This window comes from Bubalus kerabau, chromosome 16 (assembly GCF_029407905.1).
Source record: "Bubalus kerabau isolate K-KA32 ecotype Philippines breed swamp buffalo chromosome 16, PCC_UOA_SB_1v2, whole genome shotgun sequence".
Lineage (NCBI taxonomy): Eukaryota > Metazoa > Chordata > Mammalia > Artiodactyla > Bovidae > Bubalus > Bubalus kerabau.
This window is the reverse complement of record NC_073639.1, coordinates 49,632,793-49,652,040: the sequence shown is the minus strand read 5'-3', so window position 1 is coordinate 49,652,040 and position 19,248 is coordinate 49,632,793. Positions and strand designations below refer to the sequence as shown.

At 45.6% G+C, this 19,248-nt stretch overlaps 1 pseudogene; it reads right to left on the bottom strand.

Moving 5' to 3' along the window:
* Positions 1-8,828: 8,828 nt before the first annotated feature.
* Positions 8,829-10,445, bottom strand: LOC129629739 (sec1 family domain-containing protein 1-like; annotated as a pseudogene).
* Positions 10,446-19,248: the final 8,803 nt, after the last annotated feature.

Sequence of the window (19,248 nt, the reverse complement as noted above, 5' to 3'; positions counted from 1 at the left end):
ACAACAATGTAAAGCAACTATACTCCAATTTAAAAAAAAAGTATCCCTGTGTTTTTAATTTCTAGATCATCATCCCAGGGCACATTTGGGCACAGGTGTCTGTGTATCAGTCTTCCTGGAGCCCTTTCAGGAGCTGTCTCTCAAAGACAGATTCAGGTGTCTGCAGCATAAATGTCAATGCTCTTTCAGAAAGATGAGGTGGATAGCTGAGTACTGAAAATACATTATTGCATCCCTGGACTGTATTGTTGAGACACATTTATCTGACACTCAGGTGGACAACTGTTCCTAGAAATGAAAGGCAAGTTAGAGGTTATTTTGCCCATAAATCACCCACAAAAAGAGATTTGACCTTCCACAGTAGTGAGCATTGACTTGTGAGTGTACAAATACGGGGAATGTTCATTTTTAAATGTCTCAGCAAGACAGGAGTTAGACTAGTTCTGCATCCCAATACTCCTTTCTAATGGTGCTTCCCTGCATGGAGCTTGGGTCTGGTGCATGTTGAGAAGAGGGGTCTCATGTCTTGATGATTAGAACTCTGTAAGTATTTGGACACAGAATCCTGTCTTCCCCACAAGAAGCTTCACCAGGTGGTGTCAGAGATCATGGAAGTGAAGGACTGCTCCAGGAAACAATGTCTTTAGATTGGCATTGAGAGAAAAGACAGTTGACACATGGATTTTATGAAATGCATTAAATGGCTTGTCATTGTGACAAATAATAAAAGTAATGACTGTTAAAGAAAGTGAAGCAGCACAAAAACTACTTAAAATATCATCAAGCATTCCTTGTGGACTCTCCTGGCTGCCATGGTATAAATGTTTTATTAAATAAAAAGCAGTTTGCATCTCCCTTCTCTATGGAACTTGCTGTTGCCTTTTTGTTTTGAAATTTTAAATCTGTATCATCCAGTTATTTATGGATCTCATGGACCTGTAATTTTGCTTGTTTGAAATCATCTGGGTTTGCGTCCTAATCTTGTTGGGGGATCACTGTACCCAGCTGAACTGACTCTCTCAAATTTACTCTCATTTATCTTGAATTATTTAGTTATAAAAGGAAAGTGCTCTCGAGGCTTGGAAACATCCTCTGGGCCGACCTCTGGGACAGTGACTGTCCCCAAAGTTCATTCACGTGCTTTGTGCAGGAACGGTAGCACCCTCAAGGTTCAGCTAGATGCCAGTTCTTCCAGGATAGACTATAGTTCCCAGCCTCCCTTGCAGCAAGGTATGGTCGCATGACCAAGTTGTAGCCAATGAAATTAAAGAGGAAATTACGGGTACTACTTCCGGTTTGCCTCTAAAAACCGACACCCTTACCCCTCTTCCACCACCACCACCATCCCTAATCCCACACCTCCCACCATCCTCTCCTTTTCCCGGGATGGAAGTGGACGCGTGTGTTGCCATCTTGGATCTTGAGGAGGACGAGGCTGGTGGAGCAACGACGTGGAGCTGGGGCCTTAGATGGTGGGTTCAGTGCACAGCGTTCCACGTAACAGGCCACAGCTTGTAGAAAATAGAAATTCCCCGTTTTGTTTAAGCCACTCTTACTCGTGCACCTGCTCACATGCTGAGGCACACAGACTCCTCTGAGCCCCGTGTTTTCCCTCTTTACTTTCTTCTTTCCTTGTGAAGTAAAAGCATCAGATAATAATGGTGGACATTTATGGAACACAGTCTGTCGCCCCCAAGTGGTAATTAAATGTCCTGTGAATGACCTCATTGATCCTCCCAGCGGTTCTGTGGGGTAGGTGATGCTTCCACCCGCCTCCTATAGATGTGGAAACCGGGGCACAAAGACCCCCAGTAAAGCACAGGGCCGGTAAGCGTGTAGGGTATGAGTCCGGGTGATCTAGCTCCAGAGTCCCCTGACTTTCTGCACAGGGAAATCCTGTCACTGTCCCATGTAAATTCAGAGGGAGCTGGTACCTGACCTCTGTTGTGATGTGTTTCTTTCATAAAATAGGCCCTCAACTCAGTTCCCCGATAATATTTCCAGAGGGTTTCTCGATCACTGCCTGCCCCAGTCCACCCACCCCTTGTACAGCATGTGTACATCTGTACACATGTGTATGTGTACATCTAAGGGTCCACCTGAGTAGCTGAGAGACTACGACAGCCCCACAGCCCTTACACAGGATGTGGGGAGCCTGGCCACAGGGCCCTCCCTAGCTTAGACCCACCATCTCCCACTGCCCAGAGTGAGGAATCGGGGCTAGGACAATGTTTAGCAACCAACTGGGGCCCTGGAAGTGACTCGGGCAGCTTCTTTCTCCTTTCTGCCATTTTCTCTTCACTCCCCCAAACCCCACTGTGCTGCCCCTCCTTAAGGGGAGCAAAAGAAGAGCCCCCTCAGCCCCAGGCTCCCAGCCAAGGAGTTCAAGAGAACCCAAGATGAAGTGAAGTGAAAGTCACTCAGTCCTGTCCGATTCTTTGCGACCCCATGGACTATATGGTCCATGGAAATCTCCAGGCTAGAATACTGGAGTGGGTAGCTGTTCCCTTCTCCAGGGGATCTTCCCAATCCAGGTCTCCCACATTGCAGGCCGATCCTTTACCAGCTAAGCCACTAGGGAAGCCCTAGATAGACACCAAGAATGGACTAGAAGCCCAGTCAGACTGATGGGAAATTGTGCAAATTGCAGAGTCACAGGGGCTAATGGGATGAGTCTTAACCCACGTATGATGCCATTGTTGTGCTCATAAGGTCTACAGGCATTTCCTCCAGAGTAAGGGGCAGGGGCCCCAGCAGGATCTGCTAAGTGGGGGAGGATATATCCTCACTGTCCCAACAAACCTGCCCTCAGCCTCCACAGGAACTTGGGAAAACTCTGGGATTCTCCCTCTTCACTCAAATTAATGGTCCTCCCCTGGGCAGTGACCCTGCAGTCTTTCAGCAGCTGGAAACAGCAGTTGCTCTAGATTCCCTAAAGAGCAGTTATGTTTCTGGAGCTTCCATATGGGCTCTGTGTCCAGAAGGTCATGAGGGAGCACTTGTCCAGGGAGCTGGGATTCTGGGCTAGGCTCAGTCTGTCACAATGGCTGGCTTGGGATCAGTTCAGTTCAGCTCAGTCGCTCAGTCATGGCCAACTTTTTGCAACCCCATGGACTGCAGTACGCCAGGCTTCCTTGTCCATCACCAACTCCCGGAGCCTACTCAAACTCATGTCCATCACGTTGGTGATGCCATCCAACCATCTCATCCTCTGTCATCCCCTTCTCCTCCTGCCTTCAATCTTTCCCAGCATCAGGGTCTTTTCCAATGAGTCAGTTCTTCACATCAGGTGGACAAAGTATTGCAGTTTCAGCTTCAGCATCAATCTTTCTAATGAATATTCAAGACTGATTTCCTTTAGGATGGACTGGTTTGATCTCCTTGCAAGCCAAGGGACTCTCAAGAGTCTTCTCCAACACCACAGTTCAAAAGCATCAGTTCTTTGGCACTCAGCTTTCTTTATAGTCCAACTCTCACATCCATACATGACTACTGGAAAAACCATAGCTTTGACGAGACGGACCTTTGTTGGCAAAGTAATGTCTCTACTGTTTAATATACTGTCTGAGTTAGTCATAGCTTTTCTTCCAAGGAGCACGTGTCTTTTAATTTTATGGCTGCAGTCACTATCTGCAGTGAGTTTGGAGCCCCCAAAAATAAACTCTCTCACTGTTTCCATTGTTTCCCCATCTATTTCCCATGAAGTGATGGGACCAGATGCCATGATCTTGCTTTTCTGAATGTTGAGTTTTAAGCCAACTTTTTCACTCTTTTTCACTTTCATCAAGAGACTCTTTAGTTCTTCTTCGCTTTCTGCCATAAGGGTGGTGTCATCTGCATATCTGAGGTTATTGATATTTCTCCCAGAAATCTTGATTCCAGCTTGTGCTTCATCCAGCCCAGTGTTTCTCATTATGTACTCTGCATATAAGTTAAATATGCAGGGTGACAATATACAGCCTTGACATACTCCTTTCCCAATTTGGAACCCGTCTGTTGTTCCATGTCCAGTTCCTACTGTTGCTTCTTGACCTGCATACAGATTTATCTGGAAGCAGGTCAAGTGGTCTGGTATACCCATCTCTTTAAGAATTTTCCAGTTTGTTGGCTTGGGATATAAAGTACATTAAGTATGGATCTCAATCTATGATCTTAGGTGTGCTAGAAAATACCATTTAGGGCTGCCTTTCCATAATGGATTCCCTGGTGGCTCAGACAGTAAAGAATCTGGCAGCAATGCAGAAGACCCAGGTTCAATCCCTGGGTCGGAAAGATCCCCTGGAGGAGGGCATGGCTATCCACTCCAGTATTTTTGCCTGGAGAAGCCCATGGACAGAGCAGCCTAGAAGGCTACAGTCCACGGGAGTCACAATAGAGTCAGACAGGACTCAGTGACTAACACTTTCACTTTCACTTTTGCATAACTGAAGCTCATTCTTTTTGAGTCTCCCCTTTGTGTCTTTGGTGGAGATGTCAGTTCAGCCCATTGAGGATCCCCTTCCCCTTCTTCCCTGGTATTCTAAGTTCTGCAAAGGTGGTGTGGGCAACTTTTTTCCTTGTTTGTATTCAAGACCTTTGGAATACATTCATGTGATTGGCAAATTTCCAGACATATAATTATGAGCTGAATCAGAACACTCAAGCCCCTTCCCATGCCCCTGCATCCAGGGTATGCCAGGGGCTGGGCAGTGGCAGCAAAGGTGGCCGGGTCTGCATCTGGCCCTATCAGATGCATACCCGGCCACCTTTGCTGCCACTGCGCAGCCCCTGGCATACCCTGGATGCAGCGGCATGGGTCATTGTTCCAGCCCTGACCTTCCATCCTCTTGACCATCGAGTGCTCATCCCAGGACCCTATACATACACTCACTTTCTGCCTGATCAGTTCAAATCACTATCTGAGATGCTGACTGGTGTGGGGTCACAAGATGCCGTGACATTCTGGAAGAAGAGCACAATGTCATCACAAAGTGATGACAAAGTAATGACACCACAGGGATGTCATCACTCCCATGAGTCCCTCAGACTGGTCCTTGCAGGTCTCTGTGATCCCTCCTCCTTCCCCAGGGCTTCTCCAAGGTCCCTGTCGATCTCTGCCCCTTCCACATGCTCCGAGGAGCCTGGGGCTTCCCGCTGCTCCCACCCCTTCCAAGGAGGCCTGGGGACCCCATGACCAGACTCATGACACTGTCTGGATGCTCCCCAAGCAGCATCTATTCCACATCAAGGTACCTTCTGAGCTGGGGCTTGGGGCTGGTGTTCAGGGGGAGTAGGGGGGAATCAGCCCTGGGTCAGGTGCTGGGTCACCCCAGAGCAGTTTTTAGGGCTTGTAATTCCACATTGGGAAAGTCACTGATATCCCAGTGGCAGGATATTTTTGCCCTGGGCTGCTCTTTTACCACCATGCTCCCACACCTGGTCATTGTGCTGGAGGCTTTTGCTCCAGGGGAAGTCCTGTAGGAGAAACAGAGAACTAAGGAGTAATATTACTGTATATAAGAGACTTGTCTCAAGTACATCATCCTGCCGTAATGCAGAGAACCTTGGGAGAATACCTTCAGAGACAGTTGCTTCTCAGCCCAAATAGGTCAAGATTACTCTGGGTTGGGGAAGAGAATAATCCAGAAAAAAGATGAGACACACGAGAAGGGGCCTTGCACCCAAACTCCACAACATCAGCTCTGAAATGGAGAGTGTCAGGCACCCCAGATAAATCAGGACTCTGAACACAGAGGGGAATTGGATTTGCTTCCTGCCTGGGATACTGGGAGCAGTGACCGCACAGAACTCCCCACAGCCAGAGTGAGGGCTGTGGCTCACAGAGAGAGGAGGTGGCTGATGGATCCTCAGGGCAAAGGGGACCCAGGAGAAACCCTTTGGGCCCTCACATCCCTGTATGTGGAGGAGAACATGATGCACCCACGTCCCTTATAAGATAAAGTCCTACAGCAAAGCGAGGGACGGGGCATGAGGAGAGCTGTGTTGAGGCAGGGGCTGTGACACCATGCACACTGAGACAGCACTGTAGGAGCAGACCCCGGACGGGGATGAGAACCATCAGCAGGTGTTAGCAAGGGAGGTGGTGGCTGGAGTCCCACCTCCACCCCACATGAGCCCGCTTAGAGGCACCCACGAGGGGAGGAAGAAAAATCCCCTACTGTCTAGCTATCCCGAATTGATGCCATTCACCTGGAACTGAGTCTACTGTTTCCTGCCATTAAGCAGAGTGAGGGCTCTAGAGAGAAACTATATTTAGTTATAAAAGAATCATGTTATTTTACACACTTGAATTGATGCCTTAGAAATCTGTGCCATCTGAGCATGCTTTGGGAGAAATGGTTATGTGCAGTGTAACAAATGTCAAATTTGCTTTAGAGCCCTGGAGGAACGAAACCAATTGTGTTTTCTCTACCAAGAAGTAGGGTTTGCCCTGAGCTGAGGAGGCTGTTCTGGGTCTGACATCATCTTGAACCTGGAGGGTGGGTTCAAAGACAAAGGTTCAGTCACTTCAGGATGGGCCAAGGGGCTGCTCCCCCAAGTCCTGAGAGTAGCTGAGCTGGGAGGAGATGGGAGAAGCAGAGGACAGATGGAGAGATGAGGAGGGAGAGGGACAGCTGGGCTGGGAGGAGGGATGTCGAGTTGGGGAAACCACAGGTGATGTGCTGACCCTTTCTTCAGCCTCCTCACTTGGGAACAGTTGCCCTCCCCACCCCCCCACCCCCCGCCATAGTCCTGTGAGAAGGGAGGAAACTTCAGATTGGAGGAGGAAAACCCAGCAGAGCTGTTCCATTAGACTCATGAAAGTGGTTATCCATCAGTTCCTTCACGCCCTCGGGAGTTTCATCTTCATCCTCTGTGTCCCTGACACTGCTGATAAACGGCGGTGGAGGATGACAAGGTTCTTGACCTCTTCGGAAACAGACAACAAACAATAAAATTAGAAGAAAGCCAAGATGGTTTTAGGTAGTGACAGCTGCTACAACAGGAATAAGAACAATGATGAGATGGAGGATAATGTGAGGATCACTTCCACGGCATCAGGGGAGGTCTCTGTGAACTGATTTTTGTGCTGAGAACGGAAGGAGATAAGGAAGGAATCAGACATATTAATGTATCAGGAAGAACATTCTTGACAGAATGAAGAGCAAATGAAAAGTTCCGTGAGACAGGTTAAAGTGTGGAGACTGATAAACTGAGAGAACTTGAATGCCATGAAACCGTGGCCAGTGAGCATGTCTGGGTCCCCACTGACCCTCCATCGAGCGCTCAAAACTGAGCTGGGGGCCGGAATTGTGTCCGTGTCTCATTCCCATGGGAAGCATCAGTGCTCCTGCCCCATCTTTGCAGCTGGCATCCTGCATGATCTAATTGCAAGAGAGATGGGAGAAGAGCAGACACGGTTGAGCAGGTGGGGATGGAGTGCTCACAGGAGCGGAGTTATTCCCAGATGAGGCCATTAACACATTCTCACTCCATGGGGCCACAAACACCTTCGTCCATTCGGTCTGTTTCCACTGGTCTCTCCCAGGAAGGACAAGGAGTCCTGTGAACACGAAACAGTCTGCATCTGAGTGGGTTTAACTCAGAGCTCCATGGCAATTTCCATTCATTCTGTCTCGAAGGACATTTTCTGAAGCCTTTCCATCTGCTGAGCCAAAGAGATTGCTCAAGACCAGATGTGGAGAGCCCTTGGCCCAGGTAAGAAAGGGGCCCATTAGACAGGGGACCTGCAGCTCCAAGCTGGGAGGTGGGGCTTCAGGAGCACACCTGCCATTCAGCTTCTGCCTGAGAGCAGAGACAGCTTGAGGGACAATGGCCTCCCCATCCCCACTCACGTTAGACTTTACTTGCACTGGGGGAATTTATATGCACTTTTCATCTGTTCCTCAAATGGCCCAGCAAGGTGACTGGGGTTGTCTCTCATTGCCTGTGATGCTCTGACTTTGGAAATGCTTGTCCCCAAATCACTCTCTTTCTGCAGGGAAACATGAAGATCTCACTGTAAAATGCTTGGGTCGATGAGAAACCAACTCCCAAGGTGTTATAAGAACCCAGGGCTTCCTTGGTGGCTCAGCAGTAAAGAACTGCCTCCAGTGCAGAAGCCTACAGAAGACATGGGTTCAGTCCCTGGGTTGGGAAGTTCCCCTAGAGAAGGGCATGGCAATCCACTTCAGTATTCTTGCCTGGAGAATCCCATGGACCAAGGAGCCTGGTGAGCTACAGTCCATGGTGTCACAAAGAGTCAAACACGACTAAAGCAATTTAGCAAGCATGCATAAGAACTCAAGGTGGGGAAGGTGTGGTTTCCCAAAGCAAAATCAGGGTTTCTTTGGGAAGCAGAGGGAATAAATGACATTCCAAACAATAGATATGTGATACGGGCCATTTGTGTCCACAGCGATCGCAGCAGCTTCCACTTAACAGTGGCTGGAGCTTGACACAGGCCTGTGAGGCACATGAACCCACCCCTGGTGTCCTGATGACAGCCCCTTAAAAAGCAGCTCTGAACCCTGGTCCTGCCTGGCCCAATGAGGCCTGTACTGTGGGATGTATGACATGGAGCCGCCCCCATGCAGGGTGATCCCTTTGTTAAGCCACCGAAGATGAATTAAGGCACCAACGTGCCTGGAGGTGTCCTGGGGATACAAGGAATCAAAGATGGAAACCATCAATGTCAAGTCAGGAATTCATTCTGTCATGTCACCACCACTGTTAGGAGGACTCGTTAAAGCTGAACAAAAATCAAAGGGTGATTTGCCAGGAAGGAAATAAAGACCCTCATGACAAAGTGGGGGGCGGGAGAGGGCAGTGCACCGAGTCTCACTGCATCAACTCAAGCTGTAAATTAAACTGCAGTTGATGGGATGGGATCTGGGTCTGGAGAGGCACAGACAGCAGTTTGGGGAGCTCCTCCTGATGGTTAAACTCCAGGCCTCTCCTTTTTTCCCAAGTTGTGACAGCTGTTTCATGAACCGTGCAGTATGAAAAAGTCAGCAGCAGCCTATAAAACATGTTTCCCTCGTTTCCCCTTTCCGTTGTCAACAAGCTTCTGATATTCAATGTAGTTGCCTTCTCCCAACACAAAAACTATTGCTTCTTGGAATGAATTTTTGTTCCTCAGAACTGAGCCGTCACCGCCTGGCAGCATCTGGGATCAAAATATCTACAGTCATCGGTTTCACCGTTTGACGTCATGTCCCTGAAGACAGGTGGGTTGTGCTGTTTCTGTACCGCCTTTGTCGCTCTTGCCATCATACACTGCGATCTTGTGTTGGGGACTCGTTTGGCAGTGCCTGAGATGGCAGGAGCTGAAGCCATCCCAGCAAAAGCCTTCCTCTGATATATTGTAAGGAATTAAGGTTGCATCCTGCGTCAGTTCCAGCTTTTTGGTGTGGCTCCAAATCAGCCTCAGAAGCTGTTTGCTGTGCACTTACATGATAGATAAGAAATACCTCATTTATCTCCTGGATTGCCTGCATCAGAGTCTGATATTACATCTAGAAGAGATTTGCCCAGGGAAGCTTTGCTCATTATTTTTTCTTTATATTCAAAACATACATTCAGTTTTCATGCCTTTACATGTCCTAAGACAGGAGTGGCAACATTTTATGGAGATCAGTAAGTCTTTGTCCCCTCTCCAAGGTCTTCTGGCAAAGAACCAAAAGCTGAGGATAGCTGAGCAGTGTTGTCAGGAAGCATCCTTGTGGCCCCTTCATCCTCCCCTTCTGGTCCCATACTTCTCAGGCGTTTGACCTCATCTTCTGGTGCTCTCCTCTAAGATTCTAGTTCTTGCTGAACTGATTCCCAAACCTCTGGGAATGGACTTCCTTTACGTTTCTGCCAAAATGTATCAACTGGAGTTAAATCATACGACTTCCTGATTTTTTCTCTAGGTCACACTAGCACCAGCCAGGGACTTTTTCACTCCTGAAGATTCTTCCAGGTTAACTCTGTGTACATGGAAATCCACTACATCACACACGTAGGACTGATATGTCCAAATATGATGTAAAGGAGTTGCCAGATCCATGTTTCTGTCAACAGGAGTGAAGAAGGCTTTGAAAGCTGAGGCTGCCAGCTCCCAGCGCATCACCTGTAGTAAAACCATTTTTGGCATCTCTTAGATATTCCAGAAACTTCTTATCTATTTTCACTGCTCTCATTTCCATTGCTGTTCCTGCTAATTATCTGATTATAGGAATAGTACCCAGCATAACAGAAAAGCAGAAGAGGCTGTCAACATTCCAGTTCATAATAGTTTTCATTTCCACATTTGTGATTTCTGAACTGTTAATGGCACAATATGAAACATTTCCTCATTTTTGATTGTATCATACAGGCGTATCATTTTCCAAAGTAATAAAATTGAGATACTGATCAAAAGCTGGCTACTTGAGAAGTAGCATAGCTGCTACTTCTACATTTGCAATATATTCCAGTTTACTCCTTGAAGGGTAGAAATAAAGTTGTTTTTCTTTTTTTTCATGTGTTAACTCATTCTACTTTATTTCTTTTTTTTTTTTTACTTTACAATATTGTATTGGTTTTGCCAGAAATAAAGTTTAAATAAGCTAGTTCACATAGAGTTGATTTAAAAGAACTAGAGTAGTGGTTTATTATAAAAGGATACAACCAGGAACAGCCAGATGGAAGAGATGTGTAGGGTGAGGTATGGGGAAGGGGGCGGAGCTTCCATGACCTCCCCAAGAAAGCATTTCTCCAAGTCTCCAGGTGTCCACCAACCCAGAAGCTTCCACCCACCTTTGCCACTTGCCTCCAGCTCAAACCTGCTCTTCTCCCTGGGCCAAGCCCTCCGACATTCCCCTCCCACCTCTTCCCTCTTGCCCTGCAGAGACCTGCACTTCCTCACCTCCACCTGCCTCTCCTCTGCTGGCTTCTCGTCTGCAAAGACACAGGCCCAAGAACCATCCATCCACACTGAAAATATCATTTCTCTGCCACACCAACTGCAGGCCACACTTCATTCTCCACTCACAGAGAACCTTCCAGGGAGACACGTGCAGCAGGAGAAGGTTTTCACAGCACATCTAAGGTGCTTATTCTTCCGGTGTTCCTGTCTCTGTGGTCACCCCACCCACAGGGGTGGGCTGCATTCAGGGGCTGATGGGAGTATCACAGGGGTGCCCCATCCATGTGCCATCCTCCTCCTAATAGACCCCCCATCCTGTTTAGGAACAAACCTCATGGGGCATACTGAGAGTAAAATTACTTGCTATTTATCTGAAATTAACACATCATTGGCATCCCATATTTTATTTGCTAAATGTGACAATTCTACTTGGAATGACTTGGGTATGTCCTGTCTCTCCGAAGTGTCAGCTATAAGTCTGGACAAGCACTTTGGACCCTAACCTGCATATGTCTTTATAGAAGAAGTTTCTGTAATGTGAACTATCACTTCCCAGCCAAAGGTCTTCCCCCAGCCTGGGGACTCCAATTGTCAGGTGTGAGGGACCCTGTGGTCTGTGGGGAGAGCAGGCAGTAATGGGGGCTCGCTGTCCTCTGTCCTCCAGCATGTGCCTGGGGAGATGCTGACACAGGTCCCTGCAGGAAACATAAGAGGATGTTCTCTGAGCTTGTGTGTGGCAGCTGGGAGTTGGAGGCTTCCTGGGGATGTGAGAGGGAAATGTGGTGGGCACCCACCCCCACCCCTGAGCACGATGCAGCTGAGAAAACCAATGGAGTCACTGTGCACTTAGCAACATGAGCATCTGTTCAAAACATAATTATCTGTAAAACACTACAGTGTCATAAATAGAATGAAATACACAACGCAATGCCATCAGTGTTTATTTCAATATATATGCCACAAAAGAGCAGTGGGCATTTTGCAAGACCACATTCCAAAAAAAGATAGTCATTAAACACTGTTCAGGGATTTTCTTAAAAACAAAATCTTACAAAACAGTCTCAATAAACACAAAAATAAGGTAAAATTTCAATTAAAAAAAATTTTAAGATACTAGTAAACACTGTTTGGGGGCTTCCTGGGTGGCTCATTGGTAAAGAACCCACCTGCCATGCAGGAGACGCAAATCCAATCCCTGATTTGGCAAGAGCCCCAGGAGGTGGGCATGGCGACCCACTCCAATATTCTTGCCTGGAGAATCCCACGGACGGAGGAACCTGGTGGGCTATGGTCCCTGGGGTCACAAAGAGTTGGACACGACTGAAGCAACTGAGCGAGCAAGCACACAAACAGTTTTATGATTCTGTAACAGCATGAGAGGAACGGGAATAAAAAGGTGAATAAAAAAGTAATAAAACTAGATGGAATCCATGTGCAGACAAATGACATGTCATGTTTTTAGTGTGGTTAGTTCACCCCATTTGTCTTAAGGTCCAGTAAAGAAGGTGAAGACGGAAACAGTGAACAAGGGGCTGTGAGACCTATGGAGGCCCCTCCAAGGTGACATCCCAGGTCTGCCTCCCATATCCCGTAAAGAACAACCTGCTCTATTTCTCCACCAGCCACTGTGAATTGGGGAGCCCAATTGTTGTACTATTTGCCAAAGGCAAACATTTTTAAAACATAATTCTCCTGGGATGAAATCATTAATTAAAATGGAAAATTAATGTATTCTCGAAGCAAGTATAAATTAACCGAGAATTATTCACTCAGATCATTTTAGTTCACGGATGAAAATGCTGAGATGTTAAAGCTGGTGCGCAGACAAGACTCTTGACACTTTCTGAGATTCTCCTTGTGTGTGGATGTCTGTGTCCCACCTAACTTAACTGCTGCTTTGATTGGATTTTTGTGATCTCTGCTCTGCTAGTGAGAGATAATGTACGTGCATTTCACAAAGATAGGAAGATTCAGGGGCCCTTCTCACCCAGACACGCACCCAGGGAGGAAGATGCCAGCAAACAAAGCCAAGTTTGAAAAGCTTCCCATCTGTTTAGCTGTGTGAGTGATGCATGTTGATGGCAGGGAGAAGAGATCAGAAAACCCAGAGCCTCAAAGAAAAGAGAGTGCAATCATCCACATTCTATCATCAGGCAAATCACCTTTAGCATTAATGTTGTATCTTTTCCATTTTTTAGAACTTTGTCTAAACTAAGGCACACATATAATGCACAAAATATATTTAACCTCATTTATGCCTAAAAATGGGACCATATTATAAACGACATTTCATGACCTACCCCAGCACTTGATACACTGCAGAGACCACTACACATACATTATGCAGATCTGCACAAGCATCTTATTCTGAGAGTGTTCATTGACACTATCCTGAAGTCCACTGGGCAGCTCTCTCTTTGGCCCCTCAGGATTCCCAGAGACTTTGCTATCACACATGGAGATGAAATAAGTGTCCCTGGGTTGCACGTTTTCCCTTAGCATGACCTCCAGCAGTGGGTCTGCACTTTGCACACAGAACAAGTAAAACTAAGGCATGAGGTTTCTTAGCCAGAAAGCTGTGCAGAGGGGTGGATGAGAAAGGGAAGCTCCTGAGAGTCAAAACATGCCAGGGAGAGAGCAGAGAAAATGGAGACCAAGAAAGAGAACAAAACGGACATTTCTGAACTGTTGCTAGGTTCACCTGACCCAAGCATATACGCTCTGACCCTAACCAGCACACTGTCCCCAGGGTAGACCAGCGCACAGGTCCCACGCTGACTGACGGATAGAGCACACAAGGACAGACGCATATAACACGTCATAGGCTTTGGAACTGAATTGGACCACAGCCCATGCAACGAAGTCAGGGACTTGCTGCAAGTACCGACCCAAGTCAACTGTCCACTAAAACAAACCTTCCCTGCGGAATTTAAACAAGATTCAGAATCATATAATATTTAAGCAGCTCAGGTTACAATCTGAATTTAAATGCCATCAAGAACCAGCACCATCTCAATACCTTGCAAGAGGGAATTCCAATTAGGAGATGCCAACTCCAGGTGACACAGATATTGGAATTACCATACAAACTTTTGAAACAGCTATTATAACTGCGCTCCAAGAAGAAATATGAGCACTCTTAAAACAAATGGAAAGAAAGAGCTTTTCCAATGACAAATGGAGGATACAAAAAGAAGCAAATGAAAATTTAGAACTAAAAAAATACAATAACCAAAAGACAAAAATACTACCCAGTCTCAGAGGCATAATCAAGTTTATAGAGGAAAACATCAGTGCCTTGATAACAGATTAATAAAACTATCCATTCTAATAAACCAGAAGAATAATACTGAAAAACCTGAACAGAGATGAGAGACCTGTGGGAAAATACAAAGAAACAAACAAAAACCAAGCATTTATGTCATCAGTTCAGTTCAGTCGATCAGTTGTGTCTGACTCTTTGCGACCCCATGAATCGCAGCATGCCAGGCCTCCCTGTCCATCACCAACTCCCGTAGTTCACTCAGACTCACGTCCATCGAGTCAGTGATGCCATCCAGCCATCTCATCCTCTGTCGTCCCCTTCTCCTCCCGCCCCCAATCCCTCCCAGCATTAGAGTCTTTTCCAATGAGTCAACTCTTCCCATCAGGTGGCCAAAGTACTGGAGTTTCAGCTTTAGCATCATTCCTTCCAAAGAAATCCCAGGGCTGATCTCCTTCAGAATGGACTGGTTGGATCTCCTTGCAGTCCAAGTGACTCTCAAGCGTCTTCTCCAACACCACAGTTCAAAAGCATCAATTCTTTGGCGCTCAGCTTTCTTCACAGTCCAACTCTCACATCCATACATGACCACTGGAAAAATCATAGCCTTGACTAGATGGACCTTTGTTGGCAAAGTAATGTCTCTGGTTTTCAATATGCTATATAGGTTGGTCATAACTTTTCTTCCAAGGAGTAAGTGTCTTTTAATTTAATGGCTGAAGTCACCATCTGCAGTGATTTTGGAGCCCAAAAAAATAGTCTGACACTGTTTCCACTGTTTCCCCATTTATTTCCCACGAAGTGATGGGACCAGATGCCATGATCTTCATTTTCTGAATGTTGAGCTTTAAGCCAACTTTTTCACTCTCCTCTTTCACCTTCATCAAGAGGCTTTTGAGTTCCTCTTCACTTTCTGCCATAAGGGTGGTGTCATCTGCATATCTGAGGTTATTGATATTTCTCCCGGCAATCTTGATTCCAGCTTGTTTTTCTTGTGTTTCTTCCAGTCCAGCATTTCTCATGATGTACTCTGCATGTAAGTTAAATAAGCAGTGTAACAATATACAGCCTTGACATACTCCTTTTCCTATTTGGAACCAGTCTGTTGTTCCATGTCCAGTTCTAACTGTTGCTTCCTGACCTGCATACAGGTTTCTCAAGAGGCAGGTCAGGTGGTCTGGTATTCCCATATCTTTCAGAATTTTCCACAGTTTATTGTGATCCACACAGTCAAAGGCTTTGGCATAGTCAATAAAGCAGAAATAGATGTTTTTCTGGAACTCTCTTGCTTTTTTGATGATCCAATGGATGTTGGCAATTTGATCTCTGGTTCCTCTGCCTTTTCTAAAACCAGCTTAAACAACTGGAAGTTCACAGTTCACGTATTGCTGAAATCAGAATTCCAGAAAGATAGGAATAATGTGGTGAAGAAAATAATTGCTGACATGTTCCAATTTGCCAAAACACAGACTTACGTATTCAAGCCATCAAGTGAGCCCCCAAACAGGACAAATTCAGAGAAAGCCATGCTTACACATATCAGAATCAAACTGCTGAAAAGCAAACACAAAAATAACTTTGAAATAACTGTGAGAACTTTCCAATCACTGTTCGTTCCCCTGTGTGTGTCATTGTGTAAAATGTCCTCACAGTTCTCATCAGAAAACATTAAATTAGATAACAAAACAGCCAGTGGTTCCAGAGTTCGAAGAACTGGAGTCCACCAGAGTCCTACATCCAGTGAAAACATCTATCAATAGAAGAAATGCAGGACTTCACAAGGGAAAGAGAAGCAGCAGAAACGGTAAGTATCTGGGTACTCCCTGGTGGCTCAGATGATAAAGAGTCTGCTTGCAGTGTGGGAGACCTGGGTTCGATACCTGGGTCAAGAAGATCCCCTGGAGAAGGAAATGGCAGCCCACTCCAATATTCTTGCCTGGAAAATCCCATAGACGGAGGAGCCTGGCAGGCTACAGTTCATGGGGTCACAAAGAGTCAAACACGACTAAGCAACTTCACTCTAACTCTCTCTAGAACTGGCTGCTTTTCTCTCTTCATTCTTTAAAATATGAAACTCCTGGTTTCAGCTCTAACATTACAGAGTTTGAGATTCACTTCCATCCATAAAGTCAGGGAAAGCTGAAAAAACTGAAATCAGCTTTGCTTGGAGGCATCAAGAAATGAGGATGCAGACAAACCACCACCTCAAAATCTGGAGAAACAAAGGATGCAGAGGTCAGACCAGGATCTGCTCCCCTGGAGCAGGAGCAGGTGGGGATGTGAGCTGGCAGGCACACTTTGATGATACTGATGTACAACTGAGCCTGAGTGAGGACTCCCCTGGGTCAAGAAGCTTCTGGTGGCCACAGTGTCAGGGGACACCCACACCGTTCTGGGTTTTACTTCCAGGAGCCCCACCAGGTTCTCCCCGGGAAGACCCAAGAAAGATCCCTATGGCCACGGCGGAGGAAGGGGAGAGAGTCCCTGTGAAGGGGTCCAGAGCCTTCTCTGGAGCAAAAGCTGCTCTCTAGGTGGGATTGTCCCAGGGCTCAGTCCTGAAGACTGTCCCGGCCCTGAGGAGGGATCGCCCCACTGCAACCCTTCCAACCTTCCTCTCATTGACAGGGGAAAGATATCCATCCCTCTGGAGAAGCACGTGTGGAGTTCACAGCCCAGGGCTTAGCCACTAATAGAGAGATTTCATCATATGATTGTAGACCACTTTCCTCCCCCAGACCTATGACTATTGGGCAGTGGTGTAATAACCATGATTACCGAAGACAGAGCTGCAGGATCCAGGGGCTCTGCGGAGAAACACACAGGGAAGCTCAGGTCCAGGAGGCACCAGACAAAGGCAGGAGGGGAACCTGGAGTTTCTGACACCTGGGGCCACAGCAAACCTCCCCTGGAGTCCTTCCTACCCAGATGGACATGGAGCCTCCCATTAACAGCCTGTTCATCCCAGTTCCTATCACCCAGTACAACACATCCTGCCTCCAACAAGGAAGCAAAACACTGAATATATCACTGTCTGATGGGGTTTATAAGGAACATAGGTGTAATGCACAGGGTCCCTGTAACAGTGTGGGAAGGTACAGGGACCTAGATCACTACTGTCCCTGTGTTCCATGTGAAATCATTAAATATCAGTGTTAGGTCAATTGTGAAATATTTAAATAACTGCATTTTAACTCTGAGAACACACACACACACAATATAAGGGATATATCTAAAATTCAACAGATAAATTGAAATAGAATACTAAAAACAATCACATGTTACAAAAGCAAGGCAGAAAAGAATGGAGAGGCATTAAAAACAGAGGTAGCAAACAGAACAATCTAATAAGTGATTGGATATAATTCAACATATCAATAATTACGTTAACTATAAATAGACTAAAACAGGGTTCAGCAAACTATAGCCTTTGAACCAAATTCAGTTCACCACCTGCTTTTGTAAATAAAGTTTTCTTGGAATAGAGACGTTACCATTATCTGTGTATTGCCTCTGGTGCTTATGTGCTGAAACTGCAGAATGGAAGTACTGCAACAGAGACCCTACTTATTATCTGTCCTTTTACCGGAAAAAACCTGGAGAACGCCTGGTCTAGACACACTAGTCAAATATTGTCAGACTATTACAGAAATTTAAATACACAAAAACTACATGCTCTCTATAAGAAACCCACTTTAATCATTTATATCATTCTAGGAAAGAGAAATTAAAATGATGATAAAAGATATATACCATATAACATTAATCAAATGAAAGCTAAAGAACCTATATTAATATCCAGGTAAGCATCAAGGTAAGCAAGAATATCAGTCATTTAAAGAAAGAAATATCAATTCTACAGAGTCCTTTCCAGAAAATAGAAGAAAACATTTAGTAACTGGCTTTAGAGGCCAGCATTTCCACCCTGATACCAGAGACATGCAACCACATGACAAGAACTAGGGAGCAATATCTCTTATGAACAAAGACAATCATCACGTATTTTTTTTTTCAATTTTAATTGTGAGAAACATAAAAATTTAATATCACACAAAGACGTGTCATTTATCCCAGGCATATGCATCGGGTTCAATATTCAAAAATCAATCAACAACATGTTATATTGTGTTGGCTAAAAAGTTGGCTCTGTTTTTTTTTTTTTTTTTTTTTTCAAAAAACCGAATGCTTAGTTGTCTTTAACGTCATTCAAAACAATTTTTTAGATTGTATTTTGACAGCTGTCGTAACAGTATGCATTTTTTAAAGAAACTTATCAGCATTGGTGAATTTTTTATTGCTATTTTAATATTGAGGATGGAAAAAACATTTTTGGCATATTAGGCTTCATTATTTCATGAAAGGCAAAAATGCAACTGAAGCGCCAAAAAAGACTTTTGCAGTGTATGGAGAAGGTGTTGTGACTGATATAGGGTGTCAAAACTGGTTTGCAAAGTTTTGTGTTGTAGATTTCTCACTGGACGATGCTCCACAGTCAGGAGGCCAGTTGAAGTCGATAGCGATCAAATCGAGACATTAATTAAGACCAATGAATGTTATACCATGTAGGAGACAGCCAACATACTCAAAATATCCAAATCAAGCACTGAAAATCATTTGCAACAGCTCAGTTGGATTAAACACTTTGATGTCTGGGCTCCACAGAAGTTAAGCAAGAAAACCTTCTTGACTGTACAGTTCAGTTTAGTTCAGTCATTCAGTCATGTCTAACTCTTTGTGACCCCATGGACTGCAGCATGCCAGGCTTGCCTGTCCATCATCAGCTCCTGGAGCTTGCTCAAACTCAAGTCCATTGAGTCGGTGATGCCATCCAACCATCTAATCCTCTCCCGCCTTCAATCTTTCCCAACATCAGGGTCTTTTCAAATGAGTCAGTTCTTCACATCAGGTGGCCAAAGTATTGGAGTTTCAGCTTCACCATCAGTCCTTCAAAGGAACATTCAAGACTCATTTCCTTTAGGACATACTGGTTTGATCTCCTTGAAATCCAAGGGACTCTCAAGAGTCTTCACAAATACCACAGTTCAAAAGCATCAATTCTTTGGTGCTCAGCCTTCTTTATGGTCCTACACTCACATCCATACATGACTACTGGAAAAAC